We start from the raw sequence: 11,049 nt of genomic DNA on the forward strand, positions 1-11,049 counted from the left end.
AATTTTTTGTAAAAATCTATGGAATACAATCTGTAATTTGTACTATATAATACCGTCTCATGAGCATCATACTCCATCTCCATGCCATCACGTAGAATGTAAATGCTTTACATGCTTGAGTAATATTTGTATGGGTTGCTTCAAGCCATTTGACTCATATATGAATTTTACTATTATTAATCACATCTTGATAATTAGATTTTAGATCAACGGTCTTTCCACAATGCTTTTCACTTTATAATTTATAAAGATAACACTTAAAAATATCATATTTTCTCGTGCAATTAGGATATGCTTCGGTAACAATATTTTAATATTGAATGCAGGTTTTACAATTGAATAAGTGATTTTTCATTTGGATTTCATGGGAGCTTTTTACAAGATTCAAGTAAATTTTGATGATACTCAAGAAAATCTAGGTCTTGTGAGACTAAGAAAAGGAGCCAAACCTACCTTTGCTCAAATTCGTGAACAATTTGAAGGTGATGAGCTCGTAGATGGATCTTTTAACTTCATTGAGAACAATTATATTATTAAAAAGTGACAAGAGGAGCGGTTGACTGTTAGTGATAATCTTCAAGTTTGCATCAAGAGGTGTGCTAGTGTGACGAATGAACCACGTTCTCCAAATAAGCGACAATGTTTAGAACAAGTTATAGATGATCAAAATGAACCTTTATGCAACCTCACTTCAAAGCTAAAAAGCAATTTGTTAAGTCCAGTCCAAGCACTCTTGAGACTTGGAAACATGAATGCAATAGAATAAGGCTAAAGTTAAAATAGTCAACAATCTCAAGGGATGATAGGTTTGAATCACATCGTGAAGATATCAATGGAGAATCTCGAGTTTGTGTTTGGTGTAACGAATGTAACTCATTGTATGGGAAGGGATCAGTGGAAGGGAAGCATGCTGCATATACTTGTCTTTCTAACTTCATGAGGACACACATCATGCAAAATAAAAGTCATGAGAAAAATTAGCTTATGTTTCGAGGGCTTACAAAAGTGGATATACAACTACTGTAGTTGATCAAGAACTAGATGATAAGAAAGAAATAGAGACATCAATAGAGAAGTTACATTCTTACATGGAGAAACATAAAGGTATTATCTTTTTTCTTTGTTTAAGTTTATATATGCAGTTCTTTCTATTGAAAAATAGATTGTGCATTAGATTAGGCTTTTTAATATCAAACTCGTTATATAATATAAGTCTACTTTTCATCATGTAGATTGGGATTTTGAGGTCATCGAAGCTACCTTACATGACTTCAAAGACAAAAGCTTTGCTCGTGTAAGGTGCAAGTACAATGACACGTGGCTACGTTTGTGTCCTTCAAGGTTTGACCTATATACAATTTTGATAGAGCATACAAAATCAATATTGCACACAAAGGCATTTTTGAAGGAGGAGGAAAAATCCAAGCCATTGCTCACAGGATTGCATGGACGTCCTCGAAAGGGTATAGTGCATGATCCAAAACAAACATCTCTTAGCAAGTTCATTGTATCTACAAAGGCTAGAAATTCAACTCAGGGTGATCCATTGGCCTCATCTCTAAATGACCATAAAGATTATGAAAATTCATTGGGAAGTTTAAACTTGTTATGTTGGGGTTTATGGAATCACATAATTGAGGTCAGCAAGAAGAGCATCAATGTGAAATATTTATTAGATGATCAATGTAGTGGCAAACTCTGGTTTTCAGAGCCTTTTACTAGGGAAATTTTGAATGATGGAAATACATGCTTTCAAATATATGGTTGTTTTCGTCAAATTGATTGTCCACGTATTTCAAATAGTGGGCAACCATTCATAGACTTCTCTTGTGCTCATTGCAAAGGTATACCTAAGCTTTTTGACTTTAGGATGAGAGTATATAGGGAGAAGTTAGCCCAATAGAAGAGAGGGGATAGGGGAATTGGATTTGGTAGAAGATTAGATTATCTCACTAGATAGGAACTCAAACAAACAACACTTGTTGCCAAAAAGCATATAAGAGAACTCACTTTTAAACTTTGCAAGTATAAGCTTCGGCTTGCAACTCTTTCAGTGAAAATAACGAGCTTACATGAAGCCAACATGGAATCTCTTAATCGAAGAGATGTAAAGAGATTTTGTAACAATATAATAGAAGCTCATAGATTTGGAAAATTTGGTGGAAAACGTGCTCTATGGGACTTCTTGCAAGACATAGCTACAAATATGTTACAATCAAAGGGAGGCTAGAGATAAAGTGCAAATACCAAAGCTTTGTTTGAGGTTGCAAAGATGTGGGGTGGACCAAGGTTACGTGATTTCCTCACTACTAGCCTCAATGGCCCTTCACTCTCAACAACAAAGAGCCCCACTTCATACCTGGTATACATGGATATATTTTTGACGCCATTGCTGAAATATATTGAAAGGAGAAAGAAAAACATGGCATTGCAGGAAAGATTCCCTTTATTTTGGTGGAAGGTGAGACTACCATAAAGAAGCAAATAAGGTACACATATTGCCAAAAAAAAAGGATCGTAAAAAATATTATCGATCAACTTTTAAATTTTATGACATTTTTTGTTTTGATTGTAGGTGAAACCCTAAAGATGATATGCTTATTGGGTTTGACGGATGCAAGTCTTTAGACCATGAGTGCGGGACTTCATCCATGATTAAAGTTGGAGAAGGAAAAGCACGCTATGATGTAATTGTTGATGCATCTAAGACTCGTATCATTGGTGGTTATGCAAGAGTCTTTGTTCCAAATCCACTTCATGAAGCACTTCCGCACTTAGTTGTGGCTGCTCATTGCACATGCAATCGGTTTGATGCAAGTTTTGTCCAAAGGAAATGGAGTGAAATCTCAACATTGTGGGATGAGAAGCTTGCCTTGACAATAGATCCTATTATTGGACATTCATCAGATGGAGATAGGTGAGGAAGAAAACTAATATTAGCTAATTATGTTCACAAACATGGCACCATATACAAGATTGAATGGGATGGATGGCCTCTCTCAGCCAAATTATCAAATGGAGAGGTTTTTGGTCTACATGATCAAGATTTTATACATTATTGAAAAAGGCTTGTCAATATTCTTGACAAATCAAAGCGTCAACTAGCTCTTGGTGATGTTTGGGTTACCTTGAATCATGTTTCCATTGTTTATGATTCCTTTTTAGTTGACAATCATATGCTCAAGGAAGCTGATATTAGGTGAGATGATCGTCAAAATTGGGTTGTAGCACAAAGAATGTGTAGTAGGCAAGTCCAATGGTGTTTGGGAGAGCTAGAAAATAATGGAAAACATAGAAAAGAGAGGAGCATGGTGGGAACACAAGCTTACCTTGAAATTGTAGGAGACTACATTGATATTTTCTTGTCTCCACACTTCAGCTTGGTGGAGAGATTCCATTTAGTAGCAAAAGTGGCATTTTTTTTTCAAGTTCAGAGATCTTGGATTATGAAAAATGCAACATATACATTGTCAAAAAAAATTATTAGTAAGGAGGAATTTCTAGATGTACAACTCGTGCCACTTTGTTGTACTACTCATAAAACAATTTAAAGACTTTCATTCAAATAAGATACTTTCAATACATTTAACTAGATCTGATGCAGTTGAAATCTTCTTTAGCAAAGTTGGGAGCATGGTTGGGAAAGAGCGCACTTATGATTTGATGGACATGCTACATAGTATAGGGATCTTGAATAGGCTTTCATATTTTGAGTGCAAGGAGAATAGTGTGAAATTTACATGTGCCCATAAGAAACAGGAGCATGTATGGAGAGAGTTGAATCTCAAGGAGACCATGGAAGAAGCATATTTAGGTGATTACAAATGTGTTTCAACTGATGAGAAGATAATTGATGCCTTGAAAAGGGGATTACAAAGTGCTCACCACATTTGTGAGCATTTACAAATGAAACCAAAAGGTAAAGAGGATAAGCAATGGTAGGTGGAGCCTTGGTCTGAAGGTTTTTTTAATGCTTACGCGGACTCTAGCTTTGAAAATGCCAAGGTGTTGAGTAGAACACACTTATGGATTGGAGAAATATTTTGTATATCACATTTTTTGTACAGCTATATCTACTTTGTGAAGGAATACAAAATAAGTTTTGTATAAATGCAAAAATCAAAAACCATATTTTTCATTGAATCATCATGTGTATTTTGTATATTCACATTTTTTGTATAGCTACATCTACTTTATAAAGGAAAACAAAATAAGTTTTTTGCAAATGCAAAATTTAATTATGTGGATTATTCTAGAAATTACTTTTGGGCTATAGAAATACAACATGTTTTTTCTTTTAATGTACCTACCTCCTTGAATCACAAATGAAGTGTGGCTTCATTCTGTTGCTTGAATTATGGAATGAATAGCATTTATCTCTTATCATCTGAGAGAGAGAGAGAGAGAGAGAGAGAGAGAGAGAGAGTGTGTGTGTGTGTGTGTGTGTGTACGTGTATGTATGTGTGCGACATATATGCCTTTGATCTAGAAAAGAGGAGTAGAAAAGAGGAGCTGTGGAGAGGATATTTTGAGATGAACTAGATACAACATATATAATGATATACCTTGCTAGAGCCCTACTACCACCATAATAGTGCAACATCAAGATCAATATTGCAATGTAAGCGAGCCCAAAGATAGTAATAGGATGGTCAAAGTATTTAGTTTTGTATTTTTTTTATTAAAGACCTCTAAGACTAGCTTTGGGCTAGTCTAGCTTCCTAGTGATTGTGTATCATAGCTTTAGGCAATGCTAGTCGTAAAGATACAAATGTGAATGCCTTTTGGTAGCTAGTTCTGGATTGAGAATTGCATGCTCTGTTTATATACATGATGTCTCTATCTAGAAATTATTTTAAAGTCTTAATTTTATTTATAAAAATTTGAAATCTATCTTTGTATGTCCTATATTACAATGATATTTTCGTACTCACTAGAACTACTAAGAGATTTTATGAACCATTGGGAGTTTCTTTGTGGTCAATTCAATATTGTCGTATCTTGTATTTATACTATTACATAGGGATCTATTAAATTATTTACTAAAAAAAACTCACAGTAAGAGATTTATAAATAATACTAAAAATTCACATAAGGGCCAATCAAATTTTACAAAATAGGTTACATAGGGATATTTAAAAGATGCCTTGAATGCACGTGATGCCTAGTATTTATACATAGTAACTTACCTGAGGTGTGTGTGTGTGTGTGTGTGTGTGTGTGTGTGTGTGTGTGTGTGTGTGTGTGTGTGTGTGTGTGTGTGTGTGTGTGTGTGTGTGTGTGCGTGTGTGTGTGAGTGTGCGTGTGTGTGTGTGTGTGTGTGCGTATGCGTGTGTGTGCACGCGTGTGTGCATGCGCGCGCGCGCGTGTGTGTGTGTGTGTGTGTGTGTGTGTGTGTGTGTGTGTGTGTGTGTGTGTAGTACTTTTGTATATAGTCTATGTGTTGTCAAATTCATATAATTTTGTAGGCTCAATCTATGTGGATAGTAAGCATGGCATGATAGGCTCCATGTGAATGAAAATAACCATTAAATGTGTTTGTCTTTGAGAAACTTTAAGAAGCTATCATAATGATTTTCTAAAGATATAGTCAAGGCTTGATTCTGTTGACATTGATCTTCCATTTCCTATATACCAGTGAGTGCCACATCCTCATACATTACATTTCATACATTCAATATTGTATTAGTCTAAAAAACCAAATCCTTCAAAGCTTGACTTATGTTCATTATATCAACCTCTTATGAACCCTTTTTCCATATATACCATGTACTTTGAACCTTGATGCAAAGCACCAGAACAACACCAATGTGAAGTGCGAAGAGAATCTAGCACGTTGTTGAAGCATTGTGCATGCAATGGTCAGAAGATGTGGGGTCTCATGAAGCAAGCATGGCAAGGCAAGAGCTAGTACCCTCGGGGCGGGGGGGTGGGTTTCACCTTATAAAACATGTAATATACCATGTGGCTTCAATAGAAAGGGCATTTGTATTATGTTGACTTGTAGTTTTCCAAAAAAAGAAGGGGTTTATAAATGCACCTCATGTAAAATTTACATTAGGGGTCTTTTCATTTAAAAAAATTTCACAAGCACACTTTTTTAGGGAGGTGAGGGGTAGGGGGTGTTGTGGGGGGTGGGGTATAAAAATTTGATATCTGATGCAAAATGATCTCTGTGGCCTCCAAAGGGTTAGGCGGTACAAGGAATGATAGTCATACCATATTAGAGAGACTAGGGTTTGTAGGAGAAACATAGAGTGCATGACAAACATTGAGAAAAGAAAACTTAAAAACTCAGAAGAAGATGATGATGAATGATGAATATCAAATCATGTTGAATAGATCAAGCTAATACAATGGAGCAAAGCTCAAAGATGATTGCACTGCTCTAGTTGATTAGGTGGCAATATCTAAAGGGAATCTGCACAATGAAGCTCGTGAAATGTAGTCCTTCGGGTAATAGAATATCGAAGTAGGTGCTAAAAGATGAAGGACAATAGTGTAGGGGGAAAAAATGCAATACTCAATAGTGATGAAAACGCAAAAACGCAGGTATTTGATGCAAGGCTGCTAAAGAGAGTGTAACTTGCTATAAGTGACCTAAATCTGCTATGCAAATGAAGCTTTCACAAAGTGGCTAATGGCTAGGAACTATCATTGGGTGCTGGGGTGGTAGCATCTAGCAGAAACTGAAAACACACAATAATGATAAAGATAATATGTTGTATCAGTCCATAGAGGAGTGAAACCAACAAATGTAGGTGCAGTAGGGATGATGGAGAACAGGTTGTCAAGTTGAAAACATAGCAATCTGTAGTGCCTAAGTGCATAATCCATCTCCTTGTCTCTGCCAATGCATTTATCATCCTCAAAGATGACCTAAAAGCCATGCTTGTTAAAAGCATAGATAGATAGCAAGTTCTTTCTAATGTCAAGCACAAATAATACATTTAGAAGCATGAAGTGAGAACCATTTGCAGCAGTAATAGCGATTCTTTTAATGCCATAAACATCATAATTGTTGTTGTTCACACATGTAATATGCTTTCTAGTAGGGGTTGAATGCAAAGAGAAAAGCAAACACTTCCTATAAGTGATGTGCTTTGAAGCTCCACTATCAAAATACCATGTTTGCTGCATTTCAGTAGCACTAAATACTAAATCAGCCATTGAAGAATAACAACTGCAAGTTATAAATGCATAGTCCTTCTCCGCAAAGTTGGTTGAAGCATCACCATCAATAGATTTGTTGGTTGATGTCTCTTGGACAACCAAATCGGAGTCCTTTTTCTTCTCTTTGGCTAATCGATTATGGTATTCATCAATATAGTGATGTGGCTTCTTGCAATAATGCCATTTTACCTTCTTTTTCTATGTGTTGGGGACAGTCTTATTTTATGGATGTCTAGCATCACCCTTTTTGTTGTTTTTTTGGATTTTGCTTGACTTTTCCTTTGCCTTTGAACTTGAAATGCCTAGCCACATCTCTTGGACGCAATGCAACATTCTTTTGAGTTTATTCATCTTGCAATAAGAGGCCTTCTAACTCCACAAATGTAAGAGCTTCCCCCCCAGTGATGCCCCACTCACACCTTAAAGACAACGCCAAAGAGGTGTGGAGACCAAGATATAACTCTGGAAGAGAGTTTAGTGTGATGTTTATCAATTCAACATCTTGAATATTTCATCCACTTTGAGCAAGTGCTCACGCAAATTCTCTATGTGAGATTTGTCATGCTATCACCCTCATCCGTGTTCACATTGGCCAACTCTCTACATAGATAAGATATTCTGGCCTTGTTACACATGTAGCAAACATGCACTCAAGTACATTCCATGTTCACTTTGAAGTCTTACAAGACCCGTTGACGTGTGAAATGATCAATATTTTCATTGAAAAGGCAAAGAAAGTGCATGTGCATCTTTTGAGTCCCATCTTTTTTCATCCTTGCTAGGAGGGGGAAGAAGGGGAAGTAGCACCAATAGCATGTCCTCTAGCATTACGTTGAGGTGTTTGAGGTGCAAGACCTCTTGGTCACTGCAAATCACTTGCAACATAGTCCCACAAGTCCTTCGCTACTACTACAAGAACGTTGCGGACCATAAAACTCCACAACGGGTTGTTTGATCCATCAAGTTTGTCCTCCTAATGAGTGAGGACACCAAGGCTATTGCTTTGATCATTAGTCCCTTAACATGACATGTTGTTAGTAATGGAGAAAAATTTGCAACTAAATACTTCTTTGCTAAATTATAGATTGTACTTAAAGTACTAAAAATCCCCTCGATATTATGCAACAAGTACCAAAATGTCACATAAATGCCAAAGTGTGCCCAATTTGATCCAAATCAGCACACTCGGCCAAGAAATAATAGCAATGCACTATTGTACCAAACCTGCCTTCTTGTAATGTGTGCCCTCAAAAGTACAAATTATAGTAACTTAATGTTAATTCTTACCAAAATTTACTGAATTTTCCCAAAATTTTCTACTCAATCTCAATGTAAACAACAATTAAATGTTGATATACCACTTATTTTGCTACCTTGGAATACATGTTGGGTAAAATCTCCAAAATTCTTCCTAAAATTTCAAAGAAATTGAAGAATTTTATACCTTACAGCTTAATTTTTGTAGTAATGTTACCTCGGCGGTGTGTGCCAACAGTGAACAGTAGTTGGAATTTGCTTTGTGATGTGTGTCGAAGCCTCTAGGACAATAGGCTCCAAATTTCTTGCACAAATGTGAATAAAATTGTGTAATTTTGGCATTTTGAATGAAGATTCACACGTGCAACTGCAAATCGAGAAACAACCCCTAGCTTTTTGGCCAAAATTCAAAGAAATTGTGAAATTTCTTCAAATTGGTTGTCAATTTAAACTCCGGAGCAAAAAATAACAAAAGCCCCAAATTTTGGGCTACACAAGTTGAGATTCAGAAAGAGATGGTAAAAATCGATGGGAAATGGCAAAATTTTTGAAAAACCACAAAATCTGAAAATTAGGATTTTGCACTTTTTATGGTTTGCAGAAAATTGCTGGTAGGAATGAGAATATTGCATGTAGAGGTGAGAAAATAAGCAACAGAGCTAAAAATAGCAGTAGCTCCTCCAAAACAATAGCTGCTAGGGCTGCATATGGACTACATACAACAAATTATGCATAGGGATACGCGCACAGGCTGAAAATAGTAATAGCTCATCCTTCTCTTCCTCGGACAGAGAGCTGGCTGACAACAATAGGACCTTAGGCGTGGTGGCATCAATTGATGGTGGCTGAATTGAATCCGTGTATAAAAACTTGCTCCGATACCAAATGTTGGAAAATGACTGACAAGAGGAGAAGAAAGAGAGACATGGAGGGTGTATTGAAGCAAAAGAGTAGAGTGTACTTGCTGAACTCGAAGAATAAGAATATAAGGTACAAGATAGGATCCATTCTTGATTACTGCGATAGATTTTTCAACATGGTTGACCATCTTTTACTAATTTTTGGCTTGGTTTCTAATCTTCTTCTCAGTATTTTTTAGTTCACCATTTGCATTTTAGGGATACCAGGTTGAGCTGACCAGGAGCTGACCTACTTTTATGCAGGTTGACTACATTTATTGCATTAATTAACTGTGTTTTGACTCTAGCCTTTGCATTTTCACTACTTGTGCTTGTGCAGGGCTGGGTGATAGTGTTTCAAGCTCATTTCAAGTTGATTCTTGCTATGTTTGGTCCATATTTTCACCTTATCCATTGTGTGTGAACTTTGTCGTAAAGTCTGTGCTCTTAGTTTGGATGTACTCTTTTTGTCCTCCTTTTCTTTCCATTCTTTTCTATCCTATTGTCTCTAGATGGCTTCCCCCTATTGTTCCACTGATGAAAAATTGCACGGCCCTAATTATCTCACATGGAGTGCTATTATGAAAGCTTGGTTTGTAGAAAAGCAGTTTTGATACATTGTATTTGGAGCTTGTGAGCATCCTACTCCTCTTTTAGCTAATTTTGACTAGGATACATTGTATTTGGAGCTTGTGAGCATCCTACTCCTCTTCCAGCTAATTTCAACTATGATAATTATGAAGAAGCTATGCTCACATTCAGATATTGATGATGCTCTTGAATATTCTGCCCTTCTTCGCTACATTTCCAAAGAAGTTCTTTTGACAGTCATCACTTGCAAGACTTCTCTTGAAAATTGGCCAAAGCTTCAGATACTGTATGAGGCTTCCTTACATATGCATGCCATTACTGTTTATGGACAACTCTAGCAGATGATGTTTGAGCTGAAGGATATTGATGTGCTCTTTCTTACTTCATGTCAGATAGGTATAGGGCGAGCTTTAGCATATGCAGTCCACCCTTCTTGAGGCTCATCTTGTGGGGAGTGTGCTCTACAAGCTCCCTCTAGAGTTTAATGGAGTGGCCAATGCTTTATGGGCTCAAACAACATCCACACTCATAAGTTTTCTACATATGTTCTTTCTCGAGCATGAGATGTCTTTGTAGTTATAGGAGAGGCTTCTCTCCTAGTCTAGTGGATCTAGTGAGGCCTTTATAGCTTCAAAGAGGGGTGATAAGAAGATGAAGTTGAAGGCCTAGCCTACTATTATAACTGTGGTAAGAAGGGACATTTGCGCAAGGATTGCAAAGAGTTAGCGGATTGGAGGACGGCAGAGATGAAGATGAAGTAGGATCTAAACTCTTTGCTTAATCATCCTCTTTCTTAGACTCTGACTTGGATCTTGGCCAAGGCCAAGGCCAAGCTTTAGACATGAAAATCTTCTTCAAACCATGGAAAGGGCTTGGCAGCCCCTCCTACTTTCTAGTACCGATGATGCAGTCATCCCTCATGACTCTCAAGTGCAAGAAAGGGAGTGTGAAGACATGGTGAGATGAGGTAGGTACACCTCATCTATAGAGGTATACATGTGCATAGGTTCCAAAGAGGGGCATCCCTAACACATCAATTGAATTCTGATAGGTTTTGAAATCTTGGAGTCAGGGTTGACATCTAGGTACATGATGGGCTATTATTTTGACAAAGATGATATTGGATTCT

At 36.9% G+C, this 11,049-nt stretch overlaps 1 pseudogene; it reads left to right on the plus strand.

The window, feature by feature from the left end:
• The first annotated feature begins 364 nt into the window (after nt 1-364).
• Nucleotides 365-10,258, plus strand: LOC148010802 (uncharacterized; annotated as a pseudogene).
• The last annotated feature ends 791 nt before the right edge of the window (nt 10,259-11,049 follow it).

The sequence above is a fragment of the Lygodium microphyllum genome, chromosome 29 (genome assembly GCF_053477565.2).
Source record: "Lygodium microphyllum isolate KBCC chromosome 29, Lygodium_microphyllum_v1.1.10, whole genome shotgun sequence".
Lineage (NCBI taxonomy): Eukaryota > Viridiplantae > Streptophyta > Polypodiopsida > Schizaeales > Lygodiaceae > Lygodium > Lygodium microphyllum.